Consider the following 27,220-nt stretch of genomic DNA (forward strand, 5'->3'; position numbering starts at 1 on the left):
CTGGTATTTAGAAAAAATCCAAAAACACGTCAATTTATGTTGGAAGGGGCAAGCATTATGGCTTATTTAAACTTACTGGAAAAGCCACCCCCTCACCGCTAGCAGCATCCCCTTTATTTTTTTAAATTACTTTTCATATTTTTTATGTAAAATTTGGATACTCCTCTTTGAGCTGATTTCAAAAATGTATAATACTTGTAGGTTAAAGTGGTTAGTTTATGAGATAAACAATTTTTCTTTTAAGAGCACAAATTTTACTTATTATTTACTTTCACCTTATTTGCCTGTACTAAAATGGGTTGTACAACAAGTAGAGCGATCGGTGTTTCATCTTCTACAGTTTTCCGAGTTCTACATAAATTCAAGTACCACCCATACAAAGTTAAGTTGGTGCACGAGTTGAATGAAGATGATTTTGATCGTCGTCTAGAGTTTTGCAAATCAATGACGCAAATTATCAATAACAATCCACAATTGTTAAACAATATTTGCTTTTCTGATGAATGCTCATGGTCATTAAATGGCTTAGTAAGTAGGCATAATTGTAGGTATTGGGCTGAAAGTGATCCACATATTATGCGTGAATTCCATACACAACATCCCCAAAAGTTAAACGTTTGGTGTGGTATCCTAGGTGACCACATTGTCGGACCTTTCTTCATCAACGGAAATTTAAATGGTGAATCATATCTTGAGTTACTCAGGGAAGGGGTTGACCCACGTATTACAACAATAATAGAAAATGATGATAACCTTTCCGAAGATTTACTGGTATTTCAACAAGACGGAGCTCCCCCACACTATGCTATGCCTGTCCGACAATTTTTAAACGAAACATTCCCCGCTCGTTGGATAGGTAGAAGGGGGCAGATGATGGAGTGGCCACCTAGGTCACCGGATTTAACACCCCTAGACTTCTTTTTATGGGGGTATTTAAAAACAAAAGTTTATGCTACCCAACCAGAATCTCTGGATGATTTACGAGAGAGGATAGAAAATGAATGTCGACAATTAAATCCAGCCGTATTAAGCAATGTCAGAGAGGCATTTCAAAATAGATTATACCATTGTATGGAAGTGAATGATACTCATTTTGAACACTTATTGTAACTTCATAATAAATAGCACAGTTAAAAAGATTAAAGAGTTTGAACTGTTGTACAACCCATTTTAGTACAGGCAAATAAGGTGAAAGTAAATAATAAGTAAAATTTGTGCTCTTAAAAGAAAAATTGTTTATCTCATAAACTAACCACTTTAACCTACAAGTATTATACATTTTTGAAATCAGCTCAAAGAGGAGTATCCAAATTTTACATAAAAAATATGAAAAGTAATTTAAAAAAATAAAGGGGATGCTGCTAGGGGTGAGGGGGTGGCTTTTCCAGTAAGTTTAAATAAGCCATAATGCTTGCCCCTTCCAACATAAATTGACGTGTTTTTGGATTTTTTCTAAATACCAGTATTACAAAAGTTATTAAAGGTGGATACTTTTATCTGAAAAGCACGTATATTTACAAAATGAGTATAAATAATATCATTTGGTAAATTTGAAGCTCACTTACTGATGATAATAGTTCCAGACTATGATGTAACAGAGAATAACAATATTATCACTCTAAACATAACATTAATTAATGATTTCCCACAGCACTCCCGTCGAATAAATTAAAAAATGTAGAAGTTATTCCACATAGACATTCTTTGGGAAATAATGCAGTTTGACTATAAACTTTGATCACAGTAGCAATATAAGTGGATTCGAGAAGATTTTCAATCATCTATTAAGGCATTTTAATACACCATAACCTATAATATCTCGCAATGTACTAGCTGTTAATTGGAAATATTTGAACCGAGATTCCCAAGGAGATATACCCTACATGGGAACACTTTGGGATTCCTTAACGTAAGTATATAGGATTCATGGTAGTTAAAATTTTATGAGAATATAAGGATCTTTTTTATTCGCTAATTATCATAAGCTTAAGATAATAAGTATTTCATTTTTGTATGATCTCGAAAGTAAAAGCGAACCAAGCAATGAGCATAAATTAAAGGAAACATCGCTAAAGATTAAATTGAATCTTCGGAGCATTTTAAAAGCCTAGCGGCGGAAGTATTGGGAGCAAATAAATCAAACAAAATCAACGTATGAAAGTGGAGTTATTCCATTTCAAAGTTTTTGTTTCTCCCTCTATTTTTTACTACTACTAGACAAAATCCATCTGAATATATCATGTTTATTTTTAAACTTGATTTTTGAGCATGTCAAAACGTCGGACTAATTTAATATTCAAGACAATTATTAACGATCAAATTATTCCCATTTGTCAAGCATCGATGACATTACTATTACTAAGATTTTTACCTCTTTTTTGGTTGTGAAACGCATCCCTCCGAAGTGCTATGTATGTCGTTTTTGACATTTAATACATCGTTATTTTTTTGACGTTTAATGCGTCGTTTACGAATCCTCTTATACTATTGTTTTTGTCGATCTTCTCAAATGAACTAATACGTTTTTTGTTCCACAATTTTAAGATAAGATAGCTTATAAATGCCAGAGATCCTTTTTTGCAATAAACGTTTAAAACTTAACTGTACTATCGTCTGCTTTTTTTCCTATACTATTTTAAAGGAGTGTGTGTCTTTGCGGTTTTGTGATAAGAAAACTATAATTATTTCAGTTTATTTGAAAATTTTTAAACGTTTCGTTATCAATATAAGGGATCGCTGAAATCAGCGTGCCAGCAGTGAGCGGTGAAGTGGTGGGGGGTGTCCCAAGCGGCCCAACCTCTACTTCCGTAACCGAAATGAACACACATTAATACGACAGAAAATATGACCATTTTGTTGATGTCAGCAAATGTACAAGCATAACTATTTCTATTCAAAAAATTTTAAGCTCGACATTATTCTGTGGACGATAATATTAAGTTTACCAGTTCTTTACATTTACTGAGAACTCTAATGATTGGATATGATTAATGGAAACAAGAAAGAAAGAAGAAAATCAAATTCGGTGTATTTTCCGTCTTCTCTCGATCTTATTTTGAGTTCAAGATAAATATTTTCGAAGTAAGTTTTTAGCGTCCTGGATATGACTACAGCATCATTGTCTAAACCAGGGCTTCTTAAACTGTGGGTTGCGACCCCCAGGGGGGTCGCGAGACTTCTGAAAAAGGGTCGCAAACATCTGATACTTCTCAATCATTATAAATAAAATTTTAAAATTAGTATACACACTACGTACAAATATAAATTCAAATAAAAATCATACAAAATACTATTGTAGTTTAATTATAACTATTTTTTGAAAAAAGTGGCAATGCAAAACTGTTATGTAGGGCCTATAAATGAAAATATGGAAGTAGCATTTAAAATAATAAATACAACGCGCTCCTCGATTTTCAACTGAACGTTTATATGGAGGAGGGGGTCGTTTAAAATTTCCTAAGCTTGAAGGGGGTCGCTATATAAAAAAGTTTAAGAAGCCCTTGTCTAAACTATCAGATGCATAAACAAACTTTTCAAAATTGGTTAAATATAAAATTATTGGCTGATAATGAGTTATGCATCAACAGCACACGTCACCCATCTCTTTTTTTTTCGTATCTTACTCCAGAAAAAGCTATATTCTTAATTCTCATTCAAAATTGAGAAATTAATTCAAAGAACGCCAATATTGAGAAAATCATGAAAAACCTAAAGCTCACACTGAAGATTCAAATTCATTAAGATTCTCCTTCAAACTTCACAATTTTTTTGTAAAATTACAATACAATTTTAGTGTTTCTCATAGATAATTGAGAAAATTTACTCCAACTAAGTGTACTTTTTTCGCGATTTTCTAATATAAATCTTACTTGAAAAGTAATTATACTCAACTGATTATTATTTTTTAATAACAATGTTTGAAGATTATAAAAAATTTCTAGATTTCGATTTCATTACAGAATTAAAAAAAATGTGATGGAAGATAGATAGATGCTAGCTATGCCGTCAGCATTTATACTTGAATATAAAACAATTATCCTCTTATTTTCAAATAAATTTTCTGATTTACACGGGGATTTCACGTAAAAATAAAACCTAAAACCTAAAAATCACAACTATATAATAAAGGCTTGTCAGATACAGATAAATTAATATATAGTGAATGAAAAAATATATATATTTTTTTTCAAACTGAACTCAAGTTAATTGAGTTTCGAAGTTACAACTCTGCATAGTAAATTCACTGAGTATGCTTATGATAAATCTTTGATTGATAATACAAAATTATATAGTAAAATTGCTATTAAAATTTTCTATTACCGCTTAGTAAATTTCATAGAAGGTTTTGTTATTTTTTCAATCTGAATCGAATAATTTTGTTTAGTAAATTCACTAAATTGTGGTGCGTTGAATCTTTTCACACATATTTGGTAAGATTACAAAAGAAATTTTTAATTCCGATCAATTAAATCGAATAGTATCCGAAAAATCCAGTTTTTTTAATGTAAGGAAAAATAATGTTCCTAAATCTTCCATATAATCCTAACAGTGATTATATGTTATGTGTGCTTATGTGAAATCACTAAGATTGAATGGAGATACTTTTTCGCTGATTCTTGCAAGTTTATTGGAGGTCAAAGAAAAAGAATATAGTAGTCAGTGACAAATTTTATATCAAACATTTTTATTACAATTATTGAGAAAACTCTCATGAACGAAGCGATGAGGAAAAAATGATAAATGCTAGAAATATTGTTGGATTGAACTCAATTGCTATAGCAACGAGAAAGGATGTACCTATTCATAGACATCCAGAGAATATTCTATAGTCGAGCTTCAATACTGCATTAATTTTTTTTAGGATGCTCCTAAATAGTTCGAATGTAACCTTGAGTGATTATATTCTATTCGTAATAGATTTTCATCTTAAAATCCTCTCAAGTATTTGGAACTAAACTATATGTGTCTTTTTGATGCGACGTCCAAATTCGTCCCACATATGTCCTTTTTGGTTTGTGATTACGTAATTTCGAGTAGAAGCTAGTATCAAAAAATTTCTTTCGGAGGAGAAAATGCACTTAAGCTTTTTCTTCCGAACTCCAATCGCTTCGTCTGTCTTTAATCTTGTTTCCAAGAATTATGCAATTCTCATATCGTGAGAGTCTTTTGTTTCAAAGCAAGAAGATTCGCCGGATTAACTTCCACAATTACCATTATGGTTGTCTACGAGACCGTCCTATAAGTTGAAGCGACTCTCAAAGCCGCTCTTCTCTGCACCTGTGCTAGTCTATTGATACTTCTGTATTATCAGGATTTAGAACCACACCTTGGCAGCATACAAAAGCATCGACCCCACTATGATCATCAACAACCGCCTCTTACTCGCCACCGGCCATCAACTTGCGTAGTGCGCAACACTTGTTGTGGCTTTGCTAGCCGCAAGGCGAATCTGCTTCCAGGAGTTCAAGTGAATATCGATAGTTATTCAAGATACCTACATGTAATAACTGGAAGACTAGATGTAGTTGAATTATTTTCGAAATATCAAGTAATTTGTTTGTTTGTGAGTGAACAACAAATCTCGCGACAAAATTTTGGTTTGAATTTTGAGGTACGTGAACACCTCAACTGCTTTTTAAAATTATGGCACTCATTTGAAATGGATATATTTCTTGACCCTAGTATCATGATTTCCACTTGAAAATATTTTTGCACGAATATATGTCTTTGAGAAATGATATTAAGTATTTCACATTTGACACTCAATATATATCATATATTTATGATAACTTTTAATTAGATACATTTCTTTTTCACTTAATTCCATTAATTTAAAAAACTATGAGAAAACTATTTTTTTGCTGTGAATTCAAAAAATATAAATTCCTTTGAAAATTAAATAAAAAAGTTCCGATTATATATAAAGTATAGGTAATGAACCTGCTAAATGCTTTGGTAGGCATCAATATCGACTCATAATTTTTTACAGTTGTATGTAATTGCTCACTTATTATCTTATATTTTAGTTGGGATAATAGGTTAAAAGATTTGGATGTTCGTAAACTGTCATTGCCATATGGTATTATTTGGAGACGAAAATGTCCGTTCAAAGAATGCAAAATGGGTAATAATAATAAAAATTTTAAATATCAAACTAATGATTTGATTGTTTTGATTAACGACCAGTGTGTGCGAACAAATCTACTCAGTAACTCTATTTGTCTATTACTCACTTAATAATCCAAAAACTGTCAATACATAATCAACTGAAAGATCAAGCAAAAAATCCAATGGTTTGTTCTTTGTGTTTCTGTTAAAATTTGATAAGCAATATTCCAATATTTATTTTTTCAAAAATCTATGAACATTTATCAATGAGTTCTCGGTAGAGTAATCAGCATAACTCACTACAGTACTAGTTTTTGAATTTGCGACTGAGTAATATTCAACAAACTTGAGTCAATATCATATAATAAATTGTTCACTCCATTCGGTACATATTTTTTGCTTTTATCGTGAATTACGGTCTCCAGTTCATAGGATTGAGAAACAGAAACCAATGTTTTTCATCACCTAAAATGAACAAATAAAATATTGGATATCTATTCTCTACTATAAGCAGATAGTTTTGAAAACTTGATATATAATACATATGAAAAATCATCACGAATAGATGCCTTTCAACTTCTGTGCTTTGAAATAATTCCGATCCTTTTTTTACAAAATTCTCGAGCCCACCAGATAATATTCACGTTTATACATATAATGTCAACGGTGATTTTATGGCAACACTTTTATTTCGATTACTGTTTTTATAGGGTATATGAGGAACTGTACATAATTGACAATTATCAAATTTTCATATCATAATCATTACATTTCTTTTTCGTGCTTTCAATTTGCAGTTTAGGACTTGAAAACTTTGAATTTGCCCTATAAAAAGAAGTCCAAAGTATTGAAATCTGGGATACCGTAATGACACAGTTATACATCCCCATGAACAACCTCAATAAAAGAATAGTCAATCGATCCCGGGAATTCCAAGTTGTCTTCTTCTGGGAATCCCAAATAACTTTTCTTTTATAACCTTTTTAATGTCCTAAAAGCTAATGTCCTAATTAACTTAATTCTTTCCGATATACCTAGTACACGTTATAGGAAAAACCAACATACTTACACGAACGCAGGAGAGATGATATGAATCGAACATAAGTTCAATTTTTTTCGGTACAGCGAAGTGAGTACGAGGATATATTAAAAAATCTTAGCCTATTATAGAACCAAACAAAATTTCAATGTCAAAATATTTTATTACTCAACATTTAATACAGCGTCTCTAGACTTTTAAAAAAAATGTTTCTTCTTGTTCTACCAACCAGACCTCCACAGCTTTTATTACCTCCTCGTTGGAAGAAAATTTACGACCTTTTGAACTTTTTTCAGTTGAGAAAAGAGTCGAATGATTAAGGAGGTGTTCTAGTAATTCAAACCCTGAATCACGAATTTTTTACATGGCAACATGAGATTAGTGTGCAGGGGCGTTGTCCTGCAAAAACAAAACACCTTTGGATAGCTCTCCGCGTCTTTTCTCTTGAAGTCCCTTTGGACTGAATTGAAATAAATATACTTCTGTGAATCTTAGTAGTTATGATTTAAGTATTTTATTGTTCAATTTCCACTGTAATTCTAGTCTATTTTCTCAGCCATCTTAAAAAATAGTCTTGACTAATCTTAAATAAAAATATTAGGCAAATATTTTTTTCTATTTAGAATAAATCCGATGCATTTACACCAAAAATACATTTCGAAAAATCTCACGTGAGATTGGAGGATGGGGGATGGGGCTGAGCCATATCTCACGAAATCTCACCAGAGGAGAGGAGGGTAAAATTGTCTAAAAACGCAGCACGTAATTAATGAATGTAATTAATTAATGCACGAAATTCATCTTGTAGCAAAGTGGGACCACGATTGAACTGAGAAAACCAGCCGAACGCGGTGGCTCAAGATGGTGCTTCATCACCAAAAGTGGAAGCGATTTGATCAGCACACTGCTGGTGTTTTAATTTACATCGAAAGTTATACAGAATGATTGCGCGACAAATTTTATCTGTTTTACCACAATGAATGTTGTCATATCTCAAAACTTATGTAGTCACCCTCGTAGCAACCATAGAATCAAATTCAGTGGATATGCAAAATGTAAAATTATAACAAATCATATTCAATAGTTGGTCATTCGTTACATTCAAGTATATTTTTCGTGAACACGGATATTCTTACTTGGCACTGTCTCTTTTTCTCAATCTATATAAAATGTTTTAATACGATTTTATATGCCCCAAATATATTTTATTCGAATATTCTTGAAACCAACTTAGTATTATATTCCTAATTGAACTAAAATTAAATAAGACGAACGAATAATCTTGAGATCCATGGTTCACGTTCCGAAGTTGCACGAGCCTAAAAAAGGCGTCGTGTAAGGTCAAACAACAACCTCATAATTATTATTCAGTGGCTAGTTTTACTTGTGCCGCCAACAAACAGGTAGAAATACCGAATTGTATTAAAAGTAAACAGGAGGTGTGTAAAAGTCTCCGACCAATCATAAAAGCGAATAAGACGTAAGGCGTGACATACCGTATAACTCATAATCAGTAAATTATTCATACGGCACGCTGATGCATGAATATGAGCTGTGATCTATCTTTCAACGCGCCTTAGTACTGGTGATGATTATAAAAATATTTGTAGACAGATTGTTTTGTAGACGTGCGAGAAATTAATTGAGGTCGAAGCCTCGAATCCGTGATGCACAGTAGGATGAGAATTAATAGATTGAAGTGCTGTTTCTTATTATTTATCTTTATTTATATAATATATAACAATTGATAGAATTGATAAAAATATGGTGTGAATTGATTGTTGATTCATGTGAAGCATTAAGTTGACTAAATTATAACGATTATAAAATAACTTAAATGAATTAAATGGATGATGATTTCATGCAGATTAAGTAATGATATATCTCACCGTTCGAAACATATTTCTTCTTGAATTAGTTTTGCTTTGATACGATACAACTGAATTCTGAGTGTACTGTTGTATACTAACTATATAACTATACTCTACACACAACTGTACTTTGAAAATCCCAACCGGAGTGTCATCCCTAGGGTATCATAAAAAATGGTTGATATGTTTAGCCTGAAAAGTAAGTCTCATCATTCACTTAGCATCACTTAGCACTTAGCTACTACTCACAATTTAATTGGTAAATCTTATTTGAAAACAGAAGAAGAAAAAAATAATTAAATTAAGTGAGCACACAATTCAAAGCACAAATAATAGTCAGCTTGTAAGGATTGATACAACGATGTCTTCTTATAAGCAAATAGAATGTGGAGTGCCACAAGGCCCTATTTTGTTTCTTCTGTTTATAAACGATATCGCCTATCTAGACATTAGTGGTAAAATATGTCTATTTGCAGACGACACTACTTTCTCTTCTTGGTCACATATTGCCGCTTTAACTAAAAAAAAATAAGTTCCTCCTGTTTTGCGCTGAGGTCAGTTCCCAAGGACCTAAACTTATCCACCTTTTCACCAGTCTATTATGTCCTTATTGAGTCGCACCCATTCTGAGGTAAGTGTGGTGCCACTCAATTTGAGCGAGTCTTCAAACAATAAAAGAGAGCTGTAAATATTTACTCGGACTAAATAGCAGGGCTCACTGCAAGACTTCTTTAAAAGATTGAAAATTCTGACACTTCCTTCCTTATTCACCTTTGAATCCGTTCGCCTAATTCGTAAACACGCTTCTTCAATTTCAGAAAGGATGTTGCACGACTATACACAAACGCGGAGCACGATTTCTACTCCAAGTTCAGAATTAGTTAAAAGCTCAATATTTTACAATGCAGAAAATGCACAATCACTTGCCATTGAAATCTGGAAAGTGTCTTTTAATCTGTAAACAACTTCTATTCGAATAATATTTAATTCCGTGCATGCTGCATACTGGCTTAATTTTTGCTGGATTTATATACGACTTATATATTAATTATTACTCATTACTATTACCTATAATTTTGTAACTCATTGTTACCCATTCTTCTTTTATTTCAAAATTTTATTCTATTTGTTTTATCTTCATTAAAAATTAGTACTCCACAAAGTAAGTATATCATAAATGTCTACATGATATTAATGCACATTTCCTGTTGTTGAGGGAGCAAACAAAAAAACAATTATGAGATGTAAAATGTGTTTGGAGAAAAATAATGTTGTTAACTGAATTGCATTAAAAAAAATTAACAGTTAGGTATGAAATACACACAAAAATCTAATTTTTGGTCCATGTTCTCCAATATGGCGGCCGTATTGAATGAGTCATTGGTTAGATAACAAAACAAGCAAAGAGGATACAAAAGTTATACCGAGTATGATAAAATAAACAACAAATACTTATAAACTATGTAATATTGCTTCACCAATCAATTGAAAATTATCTAATTGCTATAATTCAAATTCAAAGAAGAAGAGAGCACAGTAAAATTCTAAGACAATATTGAACACACTGTTTATACTACCACTACAACAACACTCACAATTACACTGTTGGACGCGCGTTTCGGTAACCAAGCTATCGTTTTCAGAGACTGGTGGTGAACCAAAGCCTATTACCTGTTTTATACTAAATTTTCTTACCCGCGAAAACTAATTCCAATGGGAAAACCTCCTTGGCTAGGATCTTCACATTTATTTCTTGACTACTAAACTATAGAACGAGCTGTAAAGAATTGATCATCTGTGCCTATTTATGCTGTTCTTAATTTTATTATTATTAATATTTATATCATGATTATGACTGGCAGCGTGATTGGCAGTATTCGATTTTCGGTCCATCCATAAAAAAAATGTATCCAATTATAAATTGTTCGATGCATTTGAAAGCATGGAAACTGCTAAATGTAAGAAAGCCATAAATAGAGATAGAGGGCCAATTCTTCACAGCTCACTCTTTAGTATAGTACTCAAGGAATAAATGTGAAGATTCCCGCCAAGGAGGTTTCCCCAATGGAATTAATTTTCGCGGGTGAAGGTGACAAGAGAAAACAAGTAAGTTAAATCAATAAGTTCAACTTCAGTGTCTGATGACGATAACTTGGTCAATCTCCAGAAAAGGGTTAACACTTATAGTCCTTTATGAACCAGTTATCGAAATAAGAGAATGTTATTATACCATTCATTTTGAATCCACTATATTTTTATACGCAAGGTATCTGAATTCGCTTCCATGTGGTTCATTAAATATTAACAAGATGTGTTTTAATTTGATTGAAATTCAAAGGGATCATCTCGAACATAGTAAAGACGTATATAGTACATATTGGAACTATCTGAGTTTCAAGTTGATATGCATTATTAGCCTTTAAAAGAAGAAAATGCATTCTTTAATGGTATTTTAGAATTAAATAGATATTCAAGAGAAGAGCTCTAGTTATTTATCAATATATAGGAATAATTGGGAATCACATGGTAAATTTAAATTGGTTTATTAAGAATAAGAGCTTCACTCAATGAAATAAAATTTTACAAAGTCAAATAAACTTGTTGTTGACTTTCCACCATAAAGTCAAATGATATTTCGGCGAAGCATTTGATACAAATAGTTTGATTCGTTCAATAGATAATGCTATACCAATAATGATAAGTCTAAAAGAAAAAAACGTGTGGAATATTAGGAGGATCACTTCTTTTCAGTAATACTCAGGAGTATCTAGATTGTAACTGAGTAGCGTTTGTGGGATGCGAAATTTTCTGCAGTTAATTATACTTTTCCATTATTTTAGTTCACGTGAGACCATTAAAACATATTTGTTTCCATATATTTCGGCATAAGTGATACATTTGGAAAATCACAACTGCGGTATCAGATATATCTATAGAACGACCTGTTACTTTTGTTTCCATATGCAATGAAATAAGTGTACAATTTTTGAGAATTCACTAAAGAAAGATCGATGAATCATTTGAATCAAATTCCAGTTTATTTCAATTATTTATTTGCACACCTACAAACTCGATAGGCGTGTTCATTCTTGAGTTGAAATCAGACACAAAACAGTAAAATCGATAACCTTTAAGCACCTATAATTTTCCAATAGCGAAATGAACATAAAATACAGTATCAATTACTTTTATACCTTCCGGCCATAGACTTTGATTAAAAATAATCGGTAGCAAAGCTACTAATTAGTAAATGCGTTTTTGCAGTGACAAAGTACTACGAATTTTGTTTAATTAGGTTTTAGAATTTATTTATAGTAAATTCAACTACTTTGGCAATTTGTTCGAATTACAGTTACATTCACTGAACGTTACCGTGGAGAGAATACATGGTATTAATTAAAAAACATAACATCATCTGTATCTATTCAATAATCTGCAAAGCCACGCTATACATATTTTTAAGGGCGGCAATTTGTAGCGTGAATGATCCATAAATTAAAAATTAGGGTTGAGCGATAGATAACTTTTTCAAAGTTCTTACAACTATATCTTCGAAAATAATCAATACTTGATCTTCCACTTTTAGAGAAATAAAGCAACACATATTAATAGTTTACGTATATCATACTGAGATTAGTGAGACTGGTTCTAATGTTGACAAATGATTAAGCACCCACGAATAAAAGTATTATGTATCTCCATTGCAGATCCCAGCCCTCCACTTCATTTTCCAGTGTGGTACGCCAAAAATGATTATCTTAAGAAACAGTGGAGAAAAAACAGTGGTACAATATATTACCCGTGTGAAATGGAAATGTCTCAACTGCATCTTGATCACGATTTCCGTAAAATAATTTTTACGCAATAATAATAACTTTTAAAACAGATTGCTTCGTACTATATACCCGGACTACTAATGTCAAATCTGCCATTAAAGAGTTTGATATTTTTAATAGCGAATGTAGTCAGAACGTGTTGTCATACGTGTGCTACGAGTATTTGAGTTGTTTACACTTACTTGAAACATACATATTGGTCAAAACACAGAATTAAATCGTGAACTTTTCCGTGCGATGATTTTCTGTAACTTTCCACGTGGATAAATCGATCATCCACCGAAAACCGAGCATTATTTCAAGCCACCGTGTTTCGTGGTTCTCCGAATTCAAACACGGTCACGTTGTATACCGCAAAATTTCATAATCTCTCCAAAAAAAGCTCTTGTCTGTTGTTGAAATGAAATGAATTTAATAGTACAGCTTCAAGCTTTAAGATAGGGACAGGCGAAGAATCATGGATCCATACATATGAACCCGAAAATCAGAGAAACTAATCGTCGAATCATTCTCTATCTCTACAATGCAAGCTCTCACACATCAGTTCAAAGAAAAACGTTTTTGAACAGTGAGAACATCTAATTGTTATCCGAAGCTGATTATCACCTAATAATTTCTTCTTATTACAGCAGATCAAAAATAAATTGCAAGGTAACACACCTGAAGAAGTAGTTGATGCGTTTGAATCACATGTTTTGGAAGTACTGCAATCGGACTGGACAAATGCTTCAAAAATTGGCATGCAAAAATGTACCGATTCCTATAAAAAAAAATTTAAAATAAAAAGATAAATGCACATCCAATTATAGATATGTCTTTTTATGTGTTTATTTTAAAACGCAAGTAGAAATATTTGTATGCTTTAATCATGAGTGTACGTTTTACCTAAGTGGGCAGGCTAAAAAGCAAAATGTTTCCTATGAGGGACATCTATAATCGGTTTGAAGAAAAGAATAACTGTTCCTCTCCTATGTTAGATGGGAGATTGACAGCAGAATTTTTCACTAGAAAATAAAAGGCAAGTTATTATTTAATGTTTTATTGTAAAATACTTGATGTTCCTCAGGTTTCTATTTCATTTCTTCTCTGAAAAAGAAGCTTGAGTATTATAATATTTTTGAAAAGGTAATTTGCCGACCATTTGACATTATGGGTACGGTCCCATTAAAGGTCTCATGTAATTATATAATCTAATTAAAAACGGGTACAAACTGCCTTTCTCTAAAATTATTGTGTCATTGCTATGCATAAAACGTAGAAAATCATTTTCCTTGAATAAAAGTTGAATTATCAATGAATAAATATTTTATTCTGAGGAAAACTAGCCTCTATAACAGAACGCAGGTTTCAATATCGGCACTGGACATTATTTCATAATCAAAATGATCTACGATGAGTGATTATATAGGTTATAAGCCCCATCAGTTCAAGTATTCCATGGAAAATACAGTCAGGGGTGCACTCCGGAACAAATCGACAATATTTAAATCAAATGTTTTCTTGGCTCTCAACTTCTGAAAAAATTACTATTCCAATGATATGTCTAATGTCTAGTTGGTTATGTTGACATTTCGTTGTAATTTTTGTGAACTACTTACATTATGTTGTGAAAGACTTTCTGTGTGCTCACGGCAAATTAGAGACTTCTAGGAAATCAAAGATTCTAAAAAATTATATCAGTGTATAATACGAGTCTCTATTAGCGGTTGGTAAACAATTTGATGTCATAATGAACACATCGGGGTATTATAACTATTCAACTAAATTGTCTGAACACAGGGGACGACAGCCAGAGATCACCCTCAACCGGGAGACATCTTCTTGATCCACTTCATTCCAACACACCGTGTGTAAATATTGACGCCACCGTTTTGTGATTAAAAACTGTTAAAATAAACTATCTGAATTCAAGGAACAATAGCCAAAGATTAGCATCAACCTGAAAACACCTTCTTCATCCGTTTCAATACACTTCGGCCAACAATAACATTTCCTCTAAAACTTCCAAGAAGAGAGAGAGAGAGACATTCGTTCCTTATCCTAGGATAAGGAAAATTTTTATAGGAGAAGCGTTTGTTGAAGTGGGCGCTGATCTAGGAATTGCTCCTCTGCAGGGCTGGGGTTGAGTTGGTTGCGTGGGGTTTTGTTCGCTAAGTTTTCTGGAAGAGGAAAAGCGAAGATTTAGGATTTTTGGATAGAAGCAAAGCAAGTAAAAACGGTTATTCTCGGTTTAGCGATTTTTTTAAGATTTTTTACAAAATTTTTGTATTTTTTTGTTTATTTCAAATTTGAAAGGGGCAGGCAGTACAGCTGCGTTTTCCCCTATCGTTGGCCATTTGGCTGGGGAACCGGTTCACCAGGTTGTAGGAAAACCGCAGAAAACCTGCAACAGCGACGATCGACGAAGAGTGTGTAGGGTGGGTGTGGGAGGTAGGGTTTTATCTGATGGATATGGGAGAATTATTCAGGAAGTTAAAGTAGATTTCAGGGAGGTCATTGAACACTGTTGCTAGCAACCTCTTGGGTGTTGAGCCGAGGGGTCGTATATTGTTGACCCCGGGGATGAGAAGGGTTTCTTTGGCTGCGGAGATAATGGCGGTTATGTCATTATTGACATAAACGGTGTTGCTAGAATTGAATTTACACAGGAAGTACCTGAGAATAGACTGCTCGCAGGTCAGGAGTTTTTTAAGAAGATAAGAATGGTAAAATGCTGAAGACGCTATCTATATTCGATAATGTGGCGGATGTATGTTTTATACGTATGAAGTAGGGTGAGTGGATGGGTTCGTTCGAATGTTCGAAAATACCATGTTTAGAGTGTCATTCAGATCTGCCGCCCAACTGAGAGGGGCGTGAATTTCATTCCCAGATAAACAGCTTCTCTGCGGATTTCCAACACCTCTCCCCAAAGTCTCAGCTAAAAGTTTTGGGGTTAATGTGAAAATGATGGCTCGAGTTTTCTGAGAATTGAGAGTAAACCTTCATTTCCTGCACCAATCCGAAAGTTGGTTCAGAAGATTTTGAGATTTAGTATTGAGGGAGCGCATGTCTTGGGAGGAAGCGATGAGTGCGGTATCGTTCGCATACAAGTGAACTTTTACTGTGGGGTTAAAAGGTACGTATAGATAATATGTAGGAGTGAGGCCAGAATGGAGCCTTGTGCAACGCCAGTAAGGGGGGTGAAATGTTCGGATAGGCAATTGCCAACTATAACGATAATGGACCGGTTGGAGAGATATGAATATATCAATTTTATTATAGGTTGTGGCAATCGGATAATCAGAAGCTTTCTAAAAAGACCGGCAAGCTAGACATGATCGAAAGCCTTCTGGACATCCATGAAAACGGCGAAGGGGCACTGATGTTCGTTCATTGCTTTGTGTCAAGATATTTTGAAGATTGGTGATGGCGTTGGGTGTGGACTATTCGGGCCTGAATCCAAATTGGAGTTTTGGAACTATATTATACTCGGTACAGAAGTCCCATATTCCACTCTAGCCAAGACGCTAATAGGCGAAACAGGGAGAGTTTTGGAATGAGAGCTGTGTTGGCGGATTCTTTGAAGAAAGAAAGAAAATGGCAAACAGGCGTTAAATGGGCCGCAGAGCTTAGGGAAAGCTGTCTCAGGCAGGTTTTCCATTGCCTACCTTGATATCCCTTCCGGCCCGGGAGCGGAGTTCTTCCCAGCTCAGCAAGCTGAACTAACAACATCGACGTTTGACGGTGCGAGAAGTGAAATGTTCTCATTTTGTTGGGTAATCCAGTGAGGGCTCCGGATTATGCATATTTTAAGAGATTGAGATATAGTTGGTGTGGTGGTAAGATGGACGGCGATGTATTGCTCATCGATAATAAGGGTTTAGAAGTCCTAGAGGTCATAGGAAGCATATTTATCTAAATCTTCGGTAGTCTGAAGAAGAATGGGTTGTGGTGAATTGGAATTGATAGGATTCGCGAAAGAAATTCAATCGGCTTTTTTGATAGGTGAAGCTGGTTGGGGAGTTTTATTGGATTGAGGAGTGATGTGTTGACCAGTAGGGTAACGTAGTCTGAGGTGATTGGGTTGTCCTCGATAAGGGTAATTGGTCTGTCTCTTTAGATTATGTAGTCGACGATGATGGATTATAGGGATGACAACGATTTTCTGTTGCCTATGGCGTAACTAATTTTCCTCGGCAGCGTTTCGGGATAAAACATCGAAGGAATTTTCATGAGAGCGGTACGATTAAGGTTGACTTTGAGGAAGATCATTTGTCCCCTCAACAGCTTTTCAGCTTTTGAGCGTTGAGGAGATTGTAGAGCTTCTTCTGGAAAGTGTATTTTTGAGTTCTTGTTGAAAAGCTGAGTTTGTGTTGGTGTTTGGGAATTTGGGGGCTTAGGGATATTTTGGAAGGGGTGTTTGGGATTTGTTGATTATGGGTGCGTTGTGGTTTTTGTTGAAGAATAGTTCTGATCTCACAAAAAATGCAGGAGATGAACTCCTGCTGTTTTGGGGGGAATTCGTTTGGATGATGTGTATGGCTTTTCTAAGTTTCTCTTCCATAAGAAAGTCTTTTTTATCAAGGTTCTGAAGGATATCAATGTAATTGACGTTGTCCGTCGGGGAGGTTGGTTTGGATAAAAAAGTAGGAAATTCCTCTTCTAAGGTGGCCTCTGGTTTAAATTGGGGCCCGGGCCAATCTGGACATTTTGAGAATATGAAGTTTAAAAAAAATAAAACTAAAGAATAGAAAAAAATAAAGAATTTAAGGTGGGAGAATTTTTTTATATGAAAATTATGAGGTGGCGGAAATAAGGAATTCGAAAATTGAGTTCCGTTTGTTAATTTCTAATGGAGATTTGGTTAACAAAACCGACAGGCGACTCACTGCAGGAAGGAATTTTCTCCCCATTCAAAGGATTCCTGAACCTTTTTATTGACTGTTAGTAATAAATGGAACAGGGCACTAAACACTATAAACGCTGATAATACTTCCTGTAAAAGAGAGAGTTTACGTCGTTGTTGGCTTAGAAAACATAACTACTATATCTCATAAAATTGCTTAGTCCTTTTATAAAAAAAGTGAGTTATATAAAACAACTATAATATTTTGTGAATATATACCCTACATCACTACAAATGTTGAAAAGGTGATATATGCAGAAAAATAATATACTGGCCTGGAATGAGTTGAGAAGCAGTAATATAAAATCGTAACACAAAATGCATTTCTGGAATTAGAAGATAAACGAATATGTTACTTACTGCGAACATCACAAAGCATTTCAATTAACACAGGCTTAGATTATAATAACTAAGATATTGTACTTAAAAAATAAAATCGATCGAAAGTCAAGTAAAAGAGTATGAAATAATTAAAAGGTATTAGATGTGAAGGCCATGTAATTTACGATGCAACCAAATCTGCTGCAGACGGGCTACCCGTAGATCACAAAAGCCTTATTGTAAAGATATACTCATTTCATGTTTACACGATTCCAGTTGAAGCTCTAAAGGAGTTTTGTACCGAAACTTGAACGGAACATCAACATATGCTCGGTTATTACAAAACCAGATGGCTTGCTATTATACTTGCCTTAGAGAAGGTTTCAAAAATGTATCAGCCGTTGAACTTTTTGAGTATTGAGAAATGTTCCTAGATACAAAAAAATTTTTTAGAAGATTACATATCCGAATTGTGATTTAGTTGTCAAGCTGTCTTGAAACTTGAAGCTCAGACTGTATCAGCATTGCAGCTGCAAAATAAATCAATAAATTATAAGACGATTTCACTCAGAAACAGGTCAAGTTTTGTCCATCTATGGTCCCTCTATTAATGTTGAAATGGTACTGATATCAAGAGAGTGTGAGAAGGACTGCTACAAAATTTTATAAAATAAGCCGTCAAAATTTGAAGCAATGGAATTGCCTTTTAACCAAAGATATTTTATTGGGTAAATTTAAAAAAGATCTTCACATGGGAAAGCATTTAAAAATTTCTGGATATATTTATTGAGAAGCAATATATTGACTGTAAAAAAGAACGTTTCGTTTCTAATAGTTTCTTGACTGATTTCTTATCAATTACTGATTACATTAAATCCCAAAATATAACTAAATAAAATTATTTGACGAGCCGTTGGGTGGAAGTATTGAAACACTTCCACTCCAACAGTCTTCAGTATGAAAAGTTTTATATTTCAATTAAATATATTTTATATTTACCTGCTACTAATGCTCCAGTAGACATAAAATTTTCTATTATGTACAAATTGTGGACATCTGAGAAAACCCAGTTACAAATTTCAGTTCTGAGGACAAATTTAGATATAGCTGAAAGTTTTGGGTACCTAAATTTTGTGAACTAACTTTTTCTGAATAAATAAATAACTTTATCTGAAAAATACATTGATTACCTATTATTTGACTTAAATAAACCTGTGATGTTTTGAGTCAAAGAATAAATGGTAACGATACTTATACGACCCTTACATATTTCAATATCGATGCCCTCGTAAAAGTGGTACTGTTAAGTCGAATAGCTGAGGCCACCAGATAAGTTATATTAAGCATCTGACACTTCTACCGACTTAATGCCACAATTAACAGATAACAGACATTTTTTCCTTAATGATACTTGTTTATGTCAACTGTAGGTCTCTTTTCTACTTTATGACTCAAGTTATCAATCGCAAGGTAATTATGACTGATTACTCAAGGTCAAATTTAGGGAGATCAAACAAAGTATTATGAACATCACTCTAAGATATTTTTGTGTATTAACTGCGCAGAAAAATAAAGTAACATTGAGAGCAGAATTATAAGTATGAGTACTGATACATAAAATTACGTTCTATCGGTTGTATAACATGCTAAAACTAGAAGTAAAAATTTTTAATATCCTCTTCCTGGTTACTAATAGTAATACAATTATCAATTGATAACATATTTTGATATGTGAAAAATACTAATAGTGCCAGTTTTTCGTTATGCAAAGTAGTGAAGTTATATCAGTTTTATGGTGAATTCTGATTAAGAATTAAGATAGAACAGTTTTTATCATTTTTATATTCTCAAATTCTTCATTTATATTGGAAACAATAGGTAATTTAAATAAATAAGTGAATATAGCTTATATAGATGGGTCTTTGTTATAAGTATCAATTCAGTGATTTATTACAGAAAAATGAAAATTCTTCTTTATTGACTAGATAGTTTGGACAATTATTTAATCTAAAACTAATTAAGTCATGATTGAAGTAAACGACTCTTTTCCGTGATACACAATGAAAAAAGAGTAGACACACAGTTCCATCAGTTGTTACTCAGTTCGTTAACTGCTTTTAAGCACCCCTTTATTGTCGGTACTATCGGACTTAAAATACTATTTCCGATTGTTTCCCAACGAATGATATCAAAATATAACAATAGTACCTGTTGGAGGGGTAAAATTATTCCCCCTTCTACTTCAACAGGTGCACGTAGTTCTTGAAGCATAACAGTGCGTCGGGCACTCACTCGTCCGGCACAGTCCGCACTGAGAAGTCAGTGAATAGCATCCTGCTTTTAAGTTTACAGCGCGTGATTTTTTCGAGACGTTTTTGACAGGAGCTTTCACTGAAAAAGTTTGCCGTCTCACCCACTATCAGGGTCTCCTTTAGGGTTACTTGCCTATCCGATCATTGACGTTTTTTTTAATGTGGTTATCCTTGTGTTTTGGTTTCTTTGTGATTTATTGACCACAACACAATAAGTGTAATAGCGATGAACTTGTGACGAATAATAAGTGTTAATAAACCAAACAGTGACGATCGTTTTTCTTTTTGAAAACTGTTAATGAAATGAATTAGTTTTTGTTTATTAACAACTTTTTGTGACTATTGTGGAAATAACATATTTTTAGTGTTGTGGTTTTAAATACTTAAGTGGAGTAGTTCTTGTTTTTTCGTGAAAAAGTCAGGGTAAGTTGAGTTTAGTTATTCGAATCTAGCAAAGCCTTCAACGTATCTAATCAGTTAATTATCTGGGATATGAAAAACGATCAGAAACGAGGTGATTTTTAACATTTAACATAAATGTTCACTTTATGGCTGAGTAATTGCTGATATTAGTTACAATACAAACAAAAAATATTTCGCGTTTTTTATGTAATGACATTTTCTATAATTCATAAGAATGTGATGTTTTTATCGGTAAATTTTGATATATCATCTTTTAACAATTTTGTGAAGGGAAATACTTTTAGGTATTATCCTATATTCAAAATCATATCTAGTAGATTTTTGTGAAAAATTATTTATAATTGTCTCCACTTCAGTAAGAATATATACTCCTAATCTTTTATTCACGCAATTTTGATCAGTTACTCATTAAATATTATTATTTTGAATATCGGCTCGAAGTTAAAATACACAATTGTGATATCTAATTTAATCTAATGAAAAATTCTCTCAAAAAAAATAGTCTCTACATTATTGAGCGAGATGCCAGGTGAAAAACATTAACATTTAAATTTTATTTCAAAATTTGAAAAAAAAACTTAAAAATATTATTTTGCGAAATATCCACATATTTGTAAGAACGACTCTATTTATTATACAGGCTAGATAAGATCGACGGTAAATTTGAACCTTGAAACTATGAAATTATTTCAATTCTATCTATATTCATATTTTGGTTGTTTTTTCAGCATCTGAACTTCAAAGTTTCATTGGGCTTATGTTCTACTATGAGTAGAATATGGTAAAATGTAGTAATATGCTTTTTCACAACTTATTTGTTTTGTTATCCTTATTTGTAGATAATGAAAGGAACTTGTACACAATATAATTCATAAATACGAAAATATACATATAATTATATAGAGGCATTTTGTTACTTTTATGAATAGATCATTTACGTAAAAGTTATTGAGTATTCGTACACATGTTATATTACATCAGATCATTCTGTTTTTTCTATATAACAGTATTATAACAATATTCAAATAGTTTCCACATATCGCATGGTTATTTCCAAATAAAAAATATATTGAAATATTTTAGCAGAAATATAGTTTGAAATGTTAAAAATCAAATACTATATTACATATCTAACTTAACCCGAACAACGAAATTCAATCAAGCTAATTTTTTCATCACTTATATACTATAAAAGAATATTGTAAACGACCTCATTGACAAAACGTGCTGGAATATCACGAGAGTATGAAGAGCGCTTCTAGTAACTGAGCTATTTTAATCGTTTTGAGAGATAAAAGAATCGCGTCTTGTAATTGGAATTTGTATTCTAAATATTTTAACACCTTTTAAACCGTATAGCGAAGCCGTTAAAAATAATTATCCATTTTTTCATGAGAAATTACATTTTGATAGTTAAATTTATTATTCTTCTCCAATTGACAATTACATTTTATACTGGTAAATTGTGTAGAGGATTGATGGTTTACATTGAAATTAATTAACTGATATTTATTGAATTCACCCCACATTTATAATGAATTTTTCAAATGTTATTACTTTATTCCGGATTAAGGGACATATTACCATATTTCCGACTGATTTATTTTGATTTTCAACTGAAATACTTTGAATTTTTGGCCAATGGGATAGAAAAATTGCGCATTTATTCTGTATATCAGATTTAGTACGGAGAAAACGAATAATCCCAACAAATCAATATATCTTTGAGAGTAATATGAACAGACCAACAGTTTTTGAATCTTTTACTTTTTTCTCGAATTATGCTTAATAGTTAAATTTCATGTATGACTGATGCAAGATATATTGGATTAATGTTTTTATGACACGGTTTTTTTGTCAAAGTGTGAAAGCTTTCTTCTTCTATATATGGAGCAGTTCCTTCGGGGTTTTCCTCTTAATTAAAATTATTATACAGTAAGGATCACTGTCACCTCTCTATTTATTTTATATAATATATATAGCCAAGAATAATAAGCTGTGTGCGTCTCAATATACAGAGGCCATAACCTTGCCATCCGGTTGTGGTGTTGAATTATCAACTGTTGTTATATTTGTTCTCTAATGAGAGCACCATACATCCACTTAGCAAAGCATTATATATTAATGCATCTAAATGTTCTTGATTTTACTTGTTCTGTTTTAAAATTAGTTTTTCTTAATAATTTTTTGAAGAAAGATAAAATTTGACTTCATTATATATCGGTATGATGTGTACTAACTCTCTATATTTTCGGTTTTCCATCACAGATTTTATAGCTCTATCCATAACTACCTCACTTGGACGTCCTGATTGTTGAGTGTCTTTATTACCTGTACATTGATGGTCACAATAATACATTAAAAGTTTAAAAAATTTCTTAATATCATATTGGTCCGGAATGAACAGAAAACTATTAAACTCGTAGTCTTCTTAATCATACGTAAGAGTATAAGTGTGAAAATCACTAATCATCAACAACGTTTTGAATCAAGGACACTTCTTCTATATATAATAACTAAAAGGAACTTAATAATTTTCACACTCTTTACCTTTGACAGCTTTTCCTAAAAATTATTTTTGACGTCAGTCTTGCAATATTGGCAGACTAATTCAATTGAAATATTGATTTTTATTGCGTGAATAATTTATTAAAAAAATACGTTTCACCTGAATTTGAATAAAATCATCTTATCCCATTTCAAATACACACAAATGAATATGATATGAAATACCGGATGTTTCATTATACAATTTCTATCACGAAATATATTTATTTAATAATGTGTTTTTTTACAATGACTTGTGCAACAATCACTAGTCATTAAAGCAATAGAGGCAATATAAAACTATATTAATGTTATATGAAAAAAAGTATTTTTAGTAAAAATAAAGCGGTAAGTCGTAGTAATATGTGAGATAATAGAATAATGTATTCAAATCATTAATTCAGATTTGACTATCTGTAATATAATTCACCAAGGTTGGTAATTTGGGTCTAGGAAATTCATTTACGGACATTATAAACATAAAGTTATGATAAAATAAGCTATTTTCGTAGAAAAAATTTGAAAATTATTGGTAAAAACCGTAAAACAAAGAGTTAATGATAATAATTATATCGATTGACTTTTATACGGATATAATATATAATGGAATAGTACAGAATATTTCTTTAATCCACCGCTCATGCCTTTTAATTAGGATAATTCAGCTTTCAAATTCTGAATCCACCTGTGACCGTTTTCTTGTGTCCTTTTATAATTCTAAGAAATTCTCACCAAACATAAAAGTTACTCGCAGGTTTCATGATTTATTCCAGATAGAATTAGCAAAATATATAGAAAATGATTCAATAGTAGTATGAATCAATTCGATTAAAAAAATAAATTGTAACTTATCCAACAACAGATCTTTTTAGTTATGAGAAAAAACAAATTGATAAAATTATCAAGCTATATCTTACTTATTCTTGTTATAGTTTTTAACATAGTCCGAATGAATATATCTGCTAATCTTAAACTACAATGTAAATTCAACTTTCACACATCCATATGAACAAATATTTGTTGGCATAGTATTTGCTAATTATCGCCTTGGCTAATTTTGTTGTTTAAGCACGTATTGTATCCGTCAATTACTACTTGAACTATTATCAACAAAGAGTCACGGTTATAAGGATATTATAATCTGATAAGTCATATCTAGATCGACTCTAAACTCACGTTAACTCACGAATATGACAGTTTGTTTTAGTTTTCCTTTATCCTCATTGATTATTTACTGTATTATATCTTAAAGAAATCATTATCAATAATTAAATGTGATCTGTTTGATTGCTAAAAACGATAAGTACTGTTTTTATAGATATAAAGAAAAAAAATATTAATAAACACTAATTCACTGTTGTACTGTATCTAATGAATTGTAATTGCAGTCCTTCTACCGTTATAACATATTAAGTCAAGTTTGAAGTATGAGCTAACCGCGTATACATTATTGAAAGTATAACAAGAAAACACCAATTTGTGAGTATATATGATCATTAACAGTGAAATTACATGTTTACCGAATATACTTGGAATATGTATGTTGTAGGTATACCTATTTTTAATGATCTAAAATCCAAATTATAATTTGATATATAATTCTATGTTGTTATTAGAAAATATATGTGCATCTTATAAATCTTAAATAATCCAAAACAATTTTCTTACTGAATAGTATTTATAGAACAGCTTATAATTATTTGTGGTTCATTTCAAACATTTCCATCATATCTCTCTATTTTTCGAATTGAATGCTTTTTTCTGAAATATAAATGTTTACATAGTTACATGATTGTTTGTATTGATTTGATATGATTAATGATCAAGAGATTTATCCAATAACAAACATTTTCAGAATTACTACAATTTTTCCTTCTCCTTTCTCATACAAACTGGAAAGGAGGGGAGGAAACTGAATCTTATTTGGGGGAGACATTTTCTAGTGTCATCTTACTTTGACCAATAAACAACGGCCTGGATACGATGGGAAAAGTTTTATTAAAAAAATATAATCTGGAGCTTAACAAGAAAAGAGCTCAATTTCTCGGAAGCATTTGGAAAAACTGAACATAGTTAAAATATCTTGAAGTGGTATGCGGAATCAAGGAAAGTTTAAGATTAATATTAACCAGTACAATGTGGTAGCCCATTTATTGTCTTCCCAAATATACACTAAGGTTTAGAGAGATAAATTAATGACTTTAGGGCGAAGGTGAAGTTATGTTGCAATAACCAAAGGAATGAAAACTAACATCATCGATAGTTGCTGACATAATGAATTTCAATCGATAGTTTAATTAGAAAAGGATATTTAACTTGGATCAGGACTACTGCAAACAAAGGAATATCTGAAGAATGAAATATGAAAAAAAAAATGGAAATAGGGTATATGAAAAAATCTGAGAAATATGATTTGGGAAGAACTCAAACTTTTCTATTGTAACCTATCAGTCACTTCTAGAAATATAATGGACACAAATAATATAACCTTTTTTCACTATGTTTTTAGGGAATATGTACATATATTTTTCACGGAAGTGACATAGCCTTCTGTGAAATGAACAAATAGAATGTATTCGAAAATTATACCCAGTCAAGTAAATTTGATATCTTAATGATGGAAGTGATATTTCTTTTTCTAATTTCCGCATTATATGTCATTGGTATATTATATAGTTCCATGTATATTTATTATTAATATAAAATAATTATTATTATCTGAATTCTTCAACTTATAAGTTGTGAATACAGGTAAGGGCTTTCGCAGATGTTTCATTGTTTTCTAATCTTTATAAATTTCAAGGGATCCGATAGTTTAGCTTGACTTTGTTTGTTTTAGCTCTACTGTGTTGCCCCAGTAGTCCAATATTTTATTTGTTTCGTCTATATACCTAGATTTATCTTAAGTGTGGCAAATAATTTCTAAGAAATTGTATTATAGGATTATAGAAGATTTCGACGCTGGCTATCTCTGCTTTCCATATTTGTTATTGATATAGAATTTTGTACATCTCTCATTTCCGTAAATTTATACTTGGAATGTGCTCGTGATTTGTTCCAGACCTAGATACTCTTGCTCCGGTTTTTTTCTATACATCCTACTCCTATTCTTTTCTCCATTATAAAACCGTCTGTACGTCAACTCACCCAGTAATTGTCTTAGTGTTCCGTTTCTTTGTGTACAATTTCTTTTAAGAATTCAATTTTCCTCTGGCATTTTATAAGTCTGCGGAATCCAATATCTACTCATTATGAGGATCTCCTTTCCTTTTCATCAATAAATGCATTAGAGTAAGAGTTAAAATTAGTTCTATGTGGAATGATTACATTGTAATTGCTAGACATCTGCAAGCTAGGTTTTGAATTGTGTCTGTCCTGTATACTGGCTATATTCTCCGCGCTCCATTAAGACATTGCTGCTTCATCTGGAAGAGCCATAGAAGTGAACTATTCAAGTTCATCCCTAATATAACCTTTTAATTCCATTAAACAGGCCTTTTCCTACAAAACGCTTACTATGATTTGCATACGAGCTTATTTATATTGTCATTCTAATATATTCCAAAGATTCAGATATTCACTTGTATATCGACTACAATCAAATATAGTTGTAGAGTGAAATTACATATTTTTGTTGGTTTTTCATGACACACGAAGTTACGGTCTCAGCAGAATCAGTTTTGTCATGTATGTAGTCAGATACATGTCAGTTCAGAGCATTGTACAGATGAGATTATCTTGATATTCATTGTGTCTTCTCTCAGACATATGATTGCCTTCCAGTTTTAGAGCTCTAAATAACTGGAGACACGATCATCGCTCCTACTATTTTTCCTCGTCCACTATTTTGTGCAGTGACAGGATATTCCAAAATC

General features: G+C 32.2%; 1 protein-coding gene across 5 annotated transcripts in view; it reads left to right on the plus strand.

The window, feature by feature from the left end:
- Positions 1 to 20,364: 20,364 nt before the first annotated feature.
- The window catches only part of LOC130904013 (paired box protein Pax-5), a 265,691-nt gene continuing 258,835 nt past the window's right edge, over positions 20,365 to 27,220 (plus strand). For 4 of the 5 annotated variants that reach the window (XM_057816498.1, XM_057816500.1, XM_057816501.1 and 1 more), the window contains exon 1: positions 20,365 to 20,798. The gene's annotated coding sequence lies outside the window, so the exon portion shown is untranslated. The remainder of the gene's footprint in view (positions 20,799 to 27,220) is intronic. The other variant, XM_057816499.1, reaches the window with a different exon arrangement.

This window comes from Diorhabda carinulata, chromosome 2 (assembly GCF_026250575.1).
Source record: "Diorhabda carinulata isolate Delta chromosome 2, icDioCari1.1, whole genome shotgun sequence".
Classification (NCBI taxonomy): domain Eukaryota; kingdom Metazoa; phylum Arthropoda; class Insecta; order Coleoptera; family Chrysomelidae; genus Diorhabda; species Diorhabda carinulata.